The following is a 13,202-nucleotide window of genomic DNA, read 5'->3' as shown; positions in this document are numbered from 1 at the left end:
TGGACACAAATATATAGGTGCGCAATAGTCTAATCAGCTTCCTGTTAAGAGCATATTTCTAGCCATATTACTTTTTCATAATATAATGACAATTCTAACATAGCATTATAATGTACACACACACATGCACACACACACAAGAGAGCAAGAGGGCCAACTTTACCAGGATTCCTACAATCTACATGTTGTTGCAATAATAATCACTAATGTAAAAAGTAACAGTGTACAACTTTTTTATTTATATATTTATTTTCCTTTATTTTGCTCCATTTATCTATTTTAACATACATTAAGAGCGTTCTCAATATGTTTTTAGAGTTACAATTTATACTCTAGACATACCAATAACATGGAAACTGGACTAAATTTATTCAACAATTGCATATTTGCATTCTTTTGCATTTCTGAATATTAATAATTTATTTTAAATAAATTATTTCAGCTAAACACGTAAAATAAAGTCCATTAATATTTAATGTAAAAGTCTTGCACAAAGTTTGAACATGCCTCTAATATCCAGCATGAAGTCAACTAATTTTCCAGTCAAAACTTTTTGTCATTTTAGTTTTGATAAAGTAGTTATTAACCTAAGAGAGTTTCAAACTTACAATTAGGTCATGTTGTTACATATTAATTTGATTCTTGTTTCACACAGAGTGCCAATTCATGGATTACACTCTTTATGTGCAGCAACAGCAAGCACACCGCCCTGCACAGACGGGCATGCTGTGTGAGTGGACACGCCCCCTAGATGCGCACCTCACTTCATGTTTTGCAGATACGCAGCAGAAAAATACAAGAAACTGTACAAAATTAGAAAGAATAATTATATATTCCACTGTAAAATAATAAGATAGTGAGATTTGGGTTAAAAAGAATGTAATTATATCACACAATGGATAAAGACTACACAAGACAGTTATGTATCTCGGGAGTTATTCTAAAAATGTCCACAAAGGTGCAATTCGATCCACAGTGGTGTTAATGTTTGGCCCCTGTGGGACAGCCAACTGCTGTTGATTTATTAGAAACTTAAACATAATGTTTGTCTAGTCAAAGTAAGCATCTGTCATGGCACCCATATCGGATTTCTGCTGCACTACAATCTTATTTAAAAAGAAGAAAGAAAGGAAAATTTTAGGTTCTTATTTAATAGTTTTGGAGATATTCATGTTCAGATTTCAGAGTGTGAAAAACTAGACAAAGTGGGTTGACAGAAAATATATCTTGAACGAACCAAACTGAAAATTTCACAGTAATCATTATATATATGTTCAAATTATGGACTATAAAATTTGGGGGGCAAACTGGAATTGGAATCCTATCTCAGCTAACGTGGTCCTGACAGTTTCAGTTTTGAGCAGTGATTTTAAAAAGCACTCTTAGTTAGCAATGCTTGCAAGTACTTACAGTATCCACAGCATTCAATACAATGATGGTGGGAGTGTGCTTCAGTGCTTTTGCTCATGCTTGCTTTATTTCTCTCCATACGCTACTTTTAGTAGCGTCAGCCAATTTATTCACAAAGCTGAATTGTAATCTCGTTGGATTCCTCTGTTTGGATTTTTGAATGAGATGAAATGATGAAGAGTTTTTGCAACAACGTGCTGTCCTGCACCAAACTGATATTTTAGTGGTTTTCAAGTATCACTTTAATTCAGCATTTTCAAATAAAAATCCTGTTTATCCCTGTCCAACGGACACTTATCAGCGATCCCCACAGTGGTGATCAACATAAATCCACATGAGCATAGGCAATGGCAGACAGGAATAAAAGTGTTCAGTTTTAAAGAGCAATGCCAAAAACATGAAATGTTAGTATTAAGAACATCAAAGCCAAACAAAATCAAAACAGTTTCACAGTGAGAATCGCACAAGGGAAAAGCACATATGGAGTCAGCATTTTGAATTACATGCAACACAAATAAAGCTGTGCACAAAAGATGAAAATACAGACTCGAGTCTCCTGCAAGCCCAATACAGACTAAACTGTTGTTGGTTTGAACTAAGCAATAGAAAGAGATTTAGACCATGTTGACAATACCAGTATTCCTCCTGCTCCTGTTGGTAGTTTTTTATTTCTGATGTCACTTTGCATAAAGTGACATGACGGAGTCACGCTGTTCCGCCACGGAAAAAGACAAAGAGACACAAGAACCAAAAGTGACAGCACAATCACATCTGTGACACTAACAAGCATTAACTGGACATGTGATTCAGACATGTCCCTGTTTAACACATGCTTTTATTTATGCGACATCTCAAGGAAGCTATGAGAAAGACGAGTACTGTAGGTGTTGTGCAGAACATCAGATAGGCGCTCGGAAAGAGAAAACACTGTGTAGCATGAATACATTATACTGAGACGAGAAGTGACATAATGAGGCTACAGTGCATTTTGCCTGGTTTAGGGTCCCTCACTAACCGAGGCTCAGGTTAGTTGTAGTGAGAAGCAAAGAGACAGGCATGGCTGCTCCCTTCGTGTCTCCAAAATGTGGAAACACGATTAAGGTTTCACTCTAATATAAAGATGTTTCTCTGTGTGCTTCAAACACACCAACGTCTCACAACAAGCAAACACACTTGGGATGTGAGTCATTCCCTTTATGAATCATATTGTCTGCTCTTCTCTTAACTTGTGTGGGGTTTGGTTTAAAAAAGAAAGAAAGGAAGAAAGAAAAAAAGAATAAAACATTTTCAAATTATTGCACATTCTAGCATGGAGGTGTGAACTTGTTAGAAGACTAAGAAAAAACAATCCTTCACCTTTTTGACAAACAAAATCATCGTGTTTTGTCATTTAATGATCGCCTAAATTTTATGCTGTATTTTCGTTTTTGCCATGTGATGTTTTCCTTGACTAAATGAGCAAAAAACCCGTTTGATTCTAGCATTTTGAGTGCATGTTCTTGACATGGTGTTCAGATATGTCCCTGGATCCCACATCAGGGACACCTGCAAGTCAAATATGTTGAACACATTTTCATCTCCCAAAACATTTCCAGAGTCATTTTGAAGAAAAAGAAACTGACGGGAAATGCTTCAGTCTGAGCTTGCTAGCTTAACTGTCTCCTTCTTTATTGAGTTTCAGAATGCATCACTGCATTAGCTGGCCTCATAATTTATCATCAGAAACAGCCATAACACACTTTTGACAGCAGATGCCTTGACTTGCCACCATTGTCTGAAATTACATTTTTGACTCAACACCCTAAAGTAATAGTGGTTGACACTCATCTCTTTTAGATGAATCGTTTGTTTGGTTGGTTGTTTTTCATTCCAGACCCCAAAAAATAATTACATCCTTGTGTCACATAGGTGTGTTCATTATTATTATTATTATTATTATTATTATTATTATTATTATTATTATTATTATTATTATTATTATTATTATCATTATTATTATTAATGAAAGTTTAATTAAAGAAAAAACAACTTAAGGGCCAGAATTTAATATTATTTAATATTATGAAAGGATTTCATGTGTATTTGTGCTACGCTCCATCACAAACAATGGAGGACAGACACAGACTGAAATACATAAGGGCTACTGATTACAGTGCAGACAGTCAGCATAGGCTTTTATTACGGGGCTATTTTGGTAAATCAGGTAACTCTCAGATGGTTTTCTGAGATTTAGGCGCTAAATGGAAAATCATTTAGTGCTTGGTGGATGTTAATTTTGTATCCTGCTTGTCACAGCAGGGAAAGCACAAGTGCATTTATGATGGCTGCATTTCGCTTAGAGGCAATCCCGCTGCTGTGCATGGTTCACTGTGCATTCTTACAACGACCATGAAAAAACTTTATAGTTAAAGATTTAAACAGAGTTTATTTAATTAACACATCACAATATCATGGCTAATGATGACTAATTAAACTGTATTTACTACCATGCACTTATTTTTGAATGTTTTCAGTGATTTTGCAGAGTGCAAGCTATTTATAACTAATATGGTCTTTAAACTAAGCGCGCTACAGTCTCTGCAGTAATCTATTACTTTTATTCTCATGGCAGTTTGCTTTGCAATGATGTACTGTAGGATTAAACAGAACACAGTAGCTAGGTGTATATGAAGGCAAAACATTAAAAAACACAAGTGTCTCCTCATTTGAATTCAGACTTTATGTGAATTCATTGTCTGACAAACAACAAAAAAGACAAACAGAAGCATATTTAGTTTCAGCCAGAGAAATGTCACAGGAAAACGTGTAGTCTTGGGATGATGAGAAATTTCACTTGCTTTATTTGTAAGGCAAGATATGTACTTGAGAAACTCCAACCTCAGCCAAGATTTCAATGGGCTCTATTCATCTTGAAGTCAGGTCTCAATTTTACACATTTCCTTGCCTTTTCTAACTTAGAACTAATAAAGCACAATGACTCAAGAGTCTTTACAAATGTGCCTCTATTTCACTCTTCCTGTTCATTTATGAGGTGGAGTGTGGTTCAGTGACTACAAAAGCTGTTTTCTTTTCAAGAGAACACAGAGCACAGCGCTCTAGCTTATAGGAGAAGTAGGAGAACCCTTCCTGGAAATAATCAAAGTTTGATTCATTTGTTCTTTTTTTTCCTTCAAACTCTCACCCTTTCTTTCATCCTTTGTTCTGTCTATTTTTATTCAAACATTATGATAGATAGCAGTGCTTCATTTAAGAACAAAACTGATACAGTATATTTAATTGGGACTATAATCCTGGTTTTGAGTTTTGTTTTTGCAGAGGAAAGTTGTTTCACAGTCAAAATACCATCTATGGTTATACATTTGGTTCACTTGTGTGTTTGATTTAATCTTTCCTCTAATTTTAGCATAATTTCCCAGGAAACCTCCTGGAAAGGACTGTGCTGTTTCATACTAATTATATGGGAAGAGGAGACAGTGTTCTGTGACTACTGTCACAGTACCAATTTACTTGACTTTGTAAGAAAGAGCCAAGGAATGCTTCATCAGATATAGCACAATTGGGAGAATATTTCATAAAAACTGCAGCAATCTTAGAGATTAAAAAAAACTGGCACAGGGATGTTTAAATTCAAGTTAAAGCCATTCTGAGAATTGTGTACTTAGCAACTTGGCAAGAGAAACACTTCCCACTTGAATTTGATCTGAGGAAACAAAAAAACCCAATACATTATGAGCAGAACAGGATCATTTAAAAGTTGTTATTAACACAAAAAATGAAAAAGAAATATGATGGAGATCAGGATTTAGAGATCAAGATCGAGATATTATTCCCGAGGGAGCAGTTTGTTTGCAGCTCGCAGCAAGATAACCTACAAAACACATACACCAAAGAACACAGAATCACATAATAGAATTCAAGAAGGTAGTAGCGGCAGGGACGAATGAGAATTTAAATCTATTTGTTCTACAACAAGCCAAACAATGCCTCCTTCCTGAGGGCAGCAGCTGGTACTCTGAACACAGAGGGTGTGTGCTATCCCTTCAAATCCTCTCTGCCTTCTGGGTATCCCTAACTCTATACAGGAGGCCAAGATCAATGACCTTTATACCTGCTCCTTTGCTACACAGTTTCATAATATATCCGCTGGACACTGAACACTTTCATATTTGGAAAAATTGTAAATCTATCCTCTTTCTTTAACCTGTAAGTTGTACCAAATTAAACAGTCATCTCAATGAATGTTCTTGTACTTTCTCATCAATGTATCTAAGGGCTTTCAGATACAGGCCCAGATAATTAGTCACATGGAAGAGCCCATTTATGGTTTTACATCCTTCTCAGTTCTCTGGGGTTTACATTCAGTCAGGTCTTGAAGAGATCTTGGGCCAGTAATATTACACACCTTTGGTCATTCTAAAAATTCACTAAAGACTTTGCATGTAAGCACCCAGAGGCTGGCTGATTTTTGATGAAGGTGCCAAACGTTTCTGGCACCAATGATCAAATTTGTCAGCATGCTGGGTAGGGATGGGTATTGATAAGATTTTAACGATTCCGATTCCATTTTCGATTCTGTTTAACGATTCGATTCCTTATCGATTCTCTTATCGATTCTTTTTTTTAAAAAAGGAGAACACTAAAGTCGATTAGCTTAGAACTGTGTTTTATATCTTCTCTTTGAACAAGATAGAAATTTAGGAGTAACATGGCCTTACAAACCCAACAGTGAGATCTTGAGAGATCCAGCCTACGGCTCTTCAATGGGGTGTCACAGGGTCCCCAGGAAAAAAATGTATATGTAAAATAATAAAATAAATATTCTCCTGTAGCAATAACAAAGTTTAACATAAATTATTCTGTAGCAATTACACAAGAATATCCAGTAATGTCCCTGCCTACAATTAAACACATTCACTTACCAAAGTGAAATCGGGGGCATCTGCTGTGGCAAATGGGTGCAAGCCTTTGACCACAAACTTAGTCACTGCTTGGTGACATTCGTCTATTCTGGCCTGAAAGGAGACTCTACCGGTAGACTGCAGCGAGAACTGCCAGCATCTGAGCCAGCCAGACTCTGTCTCTCTCATCATGGTTATCTAAATGCAACGCACAGTAATAGCAGGTTTTGTAATAAGGTAAATCGCGCTAACATAATATGCAATGCTAATTGATTAGTTACCTGCAGTATTAACGGGAGAGGACGTGGAAACGCTACCGCTGCTGCTGGGTTGAGCTTCGCTAGTCCGGAGCGGATCAAAAACACGACATTCGTTGAAAGCAATCGCGTGTTTTTTGAGCAAATGCTTTTGCATATTCGTAGTGTTTCCTCCCTTTGATGAAATCTCTACTTTGCAAGTATTGCACGTTGCCCTGTTGTCATCCTTTCTCATAAAGTGTAACCAAACTTTTGAGCGTTTGTGCCGCTCAGGCGCCGTGTTTCCTACTGGGTAAAAGACGCTACTCAACGTGATGACGTCATTCGGGGCGACTGGAATCGATAAGGGAATCGTTTTTAAAAGTGGCAAACGATTCCAAGGAATTGAAACAGTGGGAACCGGTTCTCAACAAGAACCGGTTTTCGATACCCATCCCTAATGCTGGCATTGAATTTATTTTGTATTTTTAGGTTATATTTGAATATGTTAGGTTCTCGTGTTATTTTTAATTGGGTTTAGTATAGTCTATCTTATGATCAAGGTCCCTTTAGTTTTGAGTCTTTGTCTGTTCTCTGTGTAGTCTGTCTTGTCTAACTTTCTATGTTGGAACACACCTAACTTTTGGTTAGGTGTGTTCCATGTTGTCAAGCTCATGTATTCATGTCTACGTCCCATTATGTTTCCTGTTTTATTTTGAAGAGTCTTGTGTTCCATGTCCTTGTGTGTTTAGTTTTGCTTCCCCTGTGGCGTCATGTTCATTTGTGTCAGCTGTGTTCTCCCAGGTGTTTCCACTTTTCTCATGACCCTTCTGTGTATTTAAGACCTATTTGTCCTTCTGTTCATTGTCAGGTCATCTGTTTAGCTCAGCTCATGTTCCTGAAATTCATGTCATTTCAGGTCTCGGTCTTCTTAGATTCATAACGTTTGTATGTAGAGTTTTCCATCTCTAGCTTTAGTTTTCCCAGCTTAGGTTATAATTTAGTTTTCACCATTACCATTTTTTTTCTATGTTTTTCTTACAGCCAGAATAAAAGGGTCACTTTTTGTTTAACTTCAGTTCTCTCCCTCGTGTTTCCTGCTTTTGGGTCCGCTCCTCAAACACACCGGCCACCGGTGACAACACTACAGGGTGGGCCATTTATATGGATACACTGTAATAACATGGGAATGGTTGGTGATATTAAAGTCCTGTTTGTGGCACATTAGTATATGTGAGGGGGCAAACTCCTCAAGATGGGTGGTGACCATGGTGGCCATTTAGAAGTCGGCCATCTTGGATACATCTTTTGTTTTTTCAATAGGAAGAGGGCCATGTGACACATCAAACTTATTGGTAATGTCACAAGAAAAACAATGGTGGGCTTGGTTTCAACGTAACTTTATTCTTTCATGAGTTATTTACAAGTTTCTCTTTGTTCACAGCCATTGACATGTCGAAAAGGTTAACACGTGAGGAGCGGATCGAAATTGTGTTGATATCTGGTGAACGCAGTAACCGGGTCATTGCAGCAGATTTCAATGCAAGACACCCTACGAGACCACCCATCTCCCATGCTACAGTTAGCAAACTGCTTGCTAAGTTTCGTGAAACTGGTTCAGTGTTGGATTTGCCAAAATGTGGACGCAATAAAACTGTCACTAATGAAGAAACATCAGTGGCTGTCCTTGCTTCATTCAGCAAGAGCCCACAGCGTAGCACTTGCCGCATGTCACTGGAGAGTGGCATTAGTCGAACATCCTTTCGGTGGATATTAGCTACTCACAAATGGCACCCTTACAAACTCCAGCTACTGCAGCATCTCAATGAGGATGACCCAGAATGACACACAGAATTTGCAGAATTGGCAAAACAAAAATTGGAACAGGACCCTCAGTTCACGCAGAAGATTGTGTTCAGTGATGAGGCAAACTTTTATGTGAATGGTGAAGTTAACAAACAAAACCACCGCTATTGGTCTGACACTAACCCACATTGGATGGATTCCTCCAAGACTGTTGGAACAACAAAAGTGATGGTTTGGTGTGGTATATGGGGTACAACGATAGTGGGTCCATTCTTCATCAATGGAAACCTCAAGGCCACTGGATATTTGAAATTGCTACATGATGATGTGTTTCCCTCTTTATGCACTGAAGCTGGCACGTTCCCTGAGTTTTTCCAGCAAGATGGTGCACCACCACATTATGGGTGCCAGGTCCGAGCATTCCTAGATGAACAGTTTCCTAGAAAGTGGATTGGTCATCGTGGGCCAGTTGAATGGCCCCCAAGGTCTCCCAATCTGACCCCCTTAGACTTTTATCTTTGGGGTCATCTGAAGGCAATTGTCTATGGTGTGAAGATACGAGACGTGCAGCACCTGAAACTACGGATACTGGATGCCTGTGCTGGCATTTCTCCTGCGGTGTTGCTATCAGTGTGTGAAGAGTGGGAGAAGAGGGTTGCATTGACAATCCAACACAATGGGCAGCACACTAAACACATTTTATAAGTGGTCAGAAACTTGTAAATAACTCATGACAGAATAAAGTTACGTTGAAACCAAGCACACCATTGTTTTTCTTGTGACATTATCAATAAGTTTGATGTGTCACATGGCCCTCTTCCTATTGATAAAACAAAAGTTGTATCCAAGATGGCCGACTTCTAAATGGCCACCATGGTCACCACCCATCTTGAGGAGTTTGCCCCCTCACATATACTAATGTGCCACAAACAGGACTTTAATATAACCAACCATTCCCATTTTATTACAGTGTATCCATATAAATGGCCCACCCTGTACATTCAGTGTGACTTAGATCAAATGTCTTCACTATGCTAACATTTTGTTGAACAGCAGATGAACTTCACTCTCTTCATGACTTGCAAAGTAAATCAATGCTGTCTTGAGAAGAAAGTTTTAACATGGGGGTGTAGAAATGTGTATAAATATGCAGCTGTTAACTATTCTTTTCTCCTTTTTTTTCCATGTGGAGAGCCTTCATTCATAATCATAATCAGCAAATGGCAGCTGGTGATTAGACTGTAATGAATTTGGTTCGAATTTCTGGCTTTTGGTGGCGATTTTATCCATCAATTGTTATTTTCGTTATGGGACTGAAACAGAACCTCATTTCATTTTTGACTCTCAAAGCCCAGCTCTCTTCCACCCTCATTCACTTCACCCTATATTGATCTTGAAGTATTGATTTTAAGAGTGATGAAATGAAGGCTTTTGGTAAGTTGAGAGGATGGCCTAGAATTCTAACTCTTGTATTTCTTATATTTTATGACTTAATGTTAGCTGCAGAGGTTGAAATGTAAATTCAATTCAGTGGCAAAGGTGCCATTTTTATCCAACAGGGAGCAGACATGCAGTGAGCTGAATTTCTCTAATTAAAATCTGGCATTTCTTGCCTGAGTAGTTTGCCAAAGTTGTCTTTTGGCAAACTACTCTTCTTACTGGCCAATGTTAACCAGTAAGAACATGTTACAGGAAAAACTGGTAAATGTTGTATGTCTCAGCTACTGCATTTTCCAGACAATCATTGAAATCATTGTCATTTTTCAAATCAAATTCAAATTTTATTTGTCACATACACAGCCATACACAGTACGATATGCAGTGAAATGCTTACACAACTGCTCGTGACCTAAAGAAAAAAGAAAAGGCTATGAATAAGATAGGAAATAAATACGAAAATTAAAAAGGGTCAATTTAACTAGGAAGGAATAAAATAAAATAAAATAAAATATAAAAATTAAAGTTAAAAATGAAATAACTGTACAACACAAATTAGAATGAAGGGTAAATTTAACTGGGAAAGAATAAGATAAAATATATAAATTAAAGTTGAAAATAAAATAACGGTACAACAAAATACATAATACACAGTATAGAAATATAAAAGAATGTATGAAGAAATATAAATATATATATATATACACAATAACAGCAGCTGTACAAGTATTAAATGGAAATGAAGAAATATAATGTCCAGTGTTGTGCAATCCACATTTGTATGTTTCTTTTGCATAAAGTGATTTAAGTGATGAAGTGAAAACAATGTCCAGAATGTTCAGTGTGTGTGCAAGAACCATAGAAATAAGATGGACAAGGTGGAATCGAACCCAAGACTTTTGGGCTGAAGATCCATTTCACTACCAATCGTGCCACTGATCTCCCCCTTACTTTAGTGGTCCCTGTCAAAATTGATCAGTCAGTTTTAACAGCTCTTAAATTAACATAAGAAACATTTTTCACCACAAAATTCAGTTCAGTGGGTGGGTCAGTGGGACAGTGGGTCAGAGGCCAAAGGGGGGGATGGATTCCCATTCATTTGCTATGGCGGTCAAAATTCAACGAAAGAGGTGCTCATCACTTTTATATGTTCAAGTGCATAGAGTGGAGGATGTCATAAAGACTCGAGACAATCGGATGTAAAACACGATATCTATGAGTTTTTTCATTTGTAAACCGGTCAGATTTGACCCGAACATGACAGGAAGGTTAAAAGAAGAAGGTGAAATGCAAGAAAGTTGTCTTGACAATCAGGTTCTGGGAAATAGTGTATAGTTTGTATTTGTAGATTTCTTGAAGAAAAAGAAAAGAAAAAAAAAAACAATCTTGCTCCAGTAATGACCATGGGAGTACAAGGTTAATGTCTTGCAGAACGAAATACACAGGTATATTAACACAGGCACATTAAATAGGCACTTTGCTGCTGTGGCAATTGAATACTTGAGCTCTGGACCTGCGTGTTCTGTGGCTGAAGGACCATGAAAGACAACTGCACTATTGACTGAGCGAATACAAAACCTTCACAAAAACAATGACATAATATATCTGCGCATATAAATTTAGTCACCCTGCTATAAGTGCATTTCACCTACTCAAGTCAAATTCAATGTGTATTATCTTTAAAATGACTGACTGCAGAACTAAATTAACAATCTGTGACAACTAAAACCTCTAAGGCATAATGCACTCAAAGCTGAATTCAGCCAGGAGACAAATAGCAGGTAAAAAACGTGCAAACTAAATCAGCCCTCTGCTAGTCTTGTTAGTTGCACCACTTAATTGGTAGTGCTGTTTAATGTGTCCTTGGTCTTTGTTCCAATTTTGATGAGCAGCACAATGTCTTGAAAGAAATTTCTTTTTAATATATATATATTTGTCCTCATTACAAACCTGTATGTGCACAGCTCTCCTTTATTGAATTTTTATTCATCTAGCCTGACATGTTGGAACACAAAAACACAACTTAAAAAGGTTCCCTCACATGCAGAACTAACACAAGAAAGAGAATAAGATCGTTCTCCTGTTCAGACATCAAAAAGAAATATGTGTTAAACGGTTAAAACAAAAAATGTCTATACTTGTTTATACTTACTCTGATGGACAAGAGGAGAGCATGTGAGGGATTGTTTTATACCCGAAGGCATGCTCTCTGGTCAGGGAGTGAAATCGGTGTAGTCTGTCATCTGAATTTGATCAGACCAAAAGCGATGCATGCTGTCATAATAGCAGGAGATTAGCGTGGAGTTTGGGTGTAAGGTAGAAGGGGGCAGGCTGGCAGTGTGTGGGGGTAACATCTGTTACAAAGCAACCCGGGGCTCGTGCCTGCATGTTTGACCTTGCATCAGCAAAGTTGGCTGGGATTCTTTTCCATGGACAAAACATCGCCCATGGCATGCACAAGAGGAAGCAATGCTTAACCACAGCTCTGATGCATCCAGAAAAGAGCAGCAGTATCCCCTCGAATCACACAAACACTCGCTTTGTGCATGATGTGCAAATACAGACACACAAGCTGACGCTGATCTGCTGAGCTCCACATTTCCTTGCCTTAGGCCTCGAAAGAAGCACTTAAATACAGTCATCTGGCTTTCATGATTGCAACAACAGGGGTCAGCTTCCAGATGCACAGCTGCTCCCCCTAACACAACCCACCCACCCTTAGCTATATGCATTTGACAATTATTCTAATGTTCGCCGTGCACAGACATGCAAACGCACATGCAAACACAAGCAAAAAGTACGCTCCTGTGCTTCCACACAACAAAAATGTATGCAGAAGCATGTACGCACCAAAACACACATAGGCGCAGACATTCAAACAGCCCTCCAGGCATTATTTGTATAAACAGAAGTTCTGCTGGAGCTGTGCAGCCGACCTGCTTGTGCATTTTTTTTTTTCATTCTGGGTGTTGAACAACAGCTGTCTCGCTCCTGTAGATCTTTCTGTCTGCTATTGTCTTTCCGTCGCTTTCTCTCAGCCTTTGTCATTCTTGTTTCTCTCCCAGCAGCTGTCCTCTTTTGCTCTCTTGCACTGTCTGTCATTCTGCCTTTTGCAATGTCTCATTACCACAAAGACTACGAAAAAAAAATTTTTTCCCTTTTCCTCTCCTCCATCCATTCCTCTTTTTTTTTTAACCACAGCTAATTCCTGCTTCATTTTATCTTATTCTCCTTTCTGCGTGCATTTTCCTTTTCCACCTTTCTCTTCCAACACTCATCTCGTCACAGACAAGATGTCCCAAAGATTTTGCATCCCTGCGGCACCAGGGCAAGGGCAGAGAGGAGGAGTGGAGGAGAAGGTTAGAGGGAGGGGAGCAAGGGCTGGCATTTGTTGGCATTTGACTGGCACGGGGAG

At 38.2% G+C, this 13,202-nt stretch overlaps 1 long non-coding RNA gene across 1 annotated transcript; it reads right to left on the bottom strand.

Annotated features, from left to right (window-relative positions):
• Nucleotides 1-6,021: 6,021 nt before the first annotated feature.
• Nucleotides 6,022-6,998, bottom strand: LOC145429878 (uncharacterized). The gene is made up of 2 exons (XR_013910208.1): nt 6,590-6,998; nt 6,022-6,506 (listed from the first exon to the last, which is right to left on the bottom strand). It is a non-coding gene; the product is annotated as an uncharacterized LOC145429878 (long non-coding RNA).
• Nucleotides 6,999-13,202: the final 6,204 nt, after the last annotated feature.

Source organism: Astatotilapia calliptera, chromosome 7, assembly GCF_964374335.1.
Source record: "Astatotilapia calliptera chromosome 7, fAstCal68.1, whole genome shotgun sequence".
Classification (NCBI taxonomy): Eukaryota; Metazoa; Chordata; class Actinopteri; order Cichliformes; family Cichlidae; genus Astatotilapia; species Astatotilapia calliptera.
Note: the sequence above shows the minus strand (reverse complement) of the source record. Positions and strands in the feature narration are given on the sequence as shown.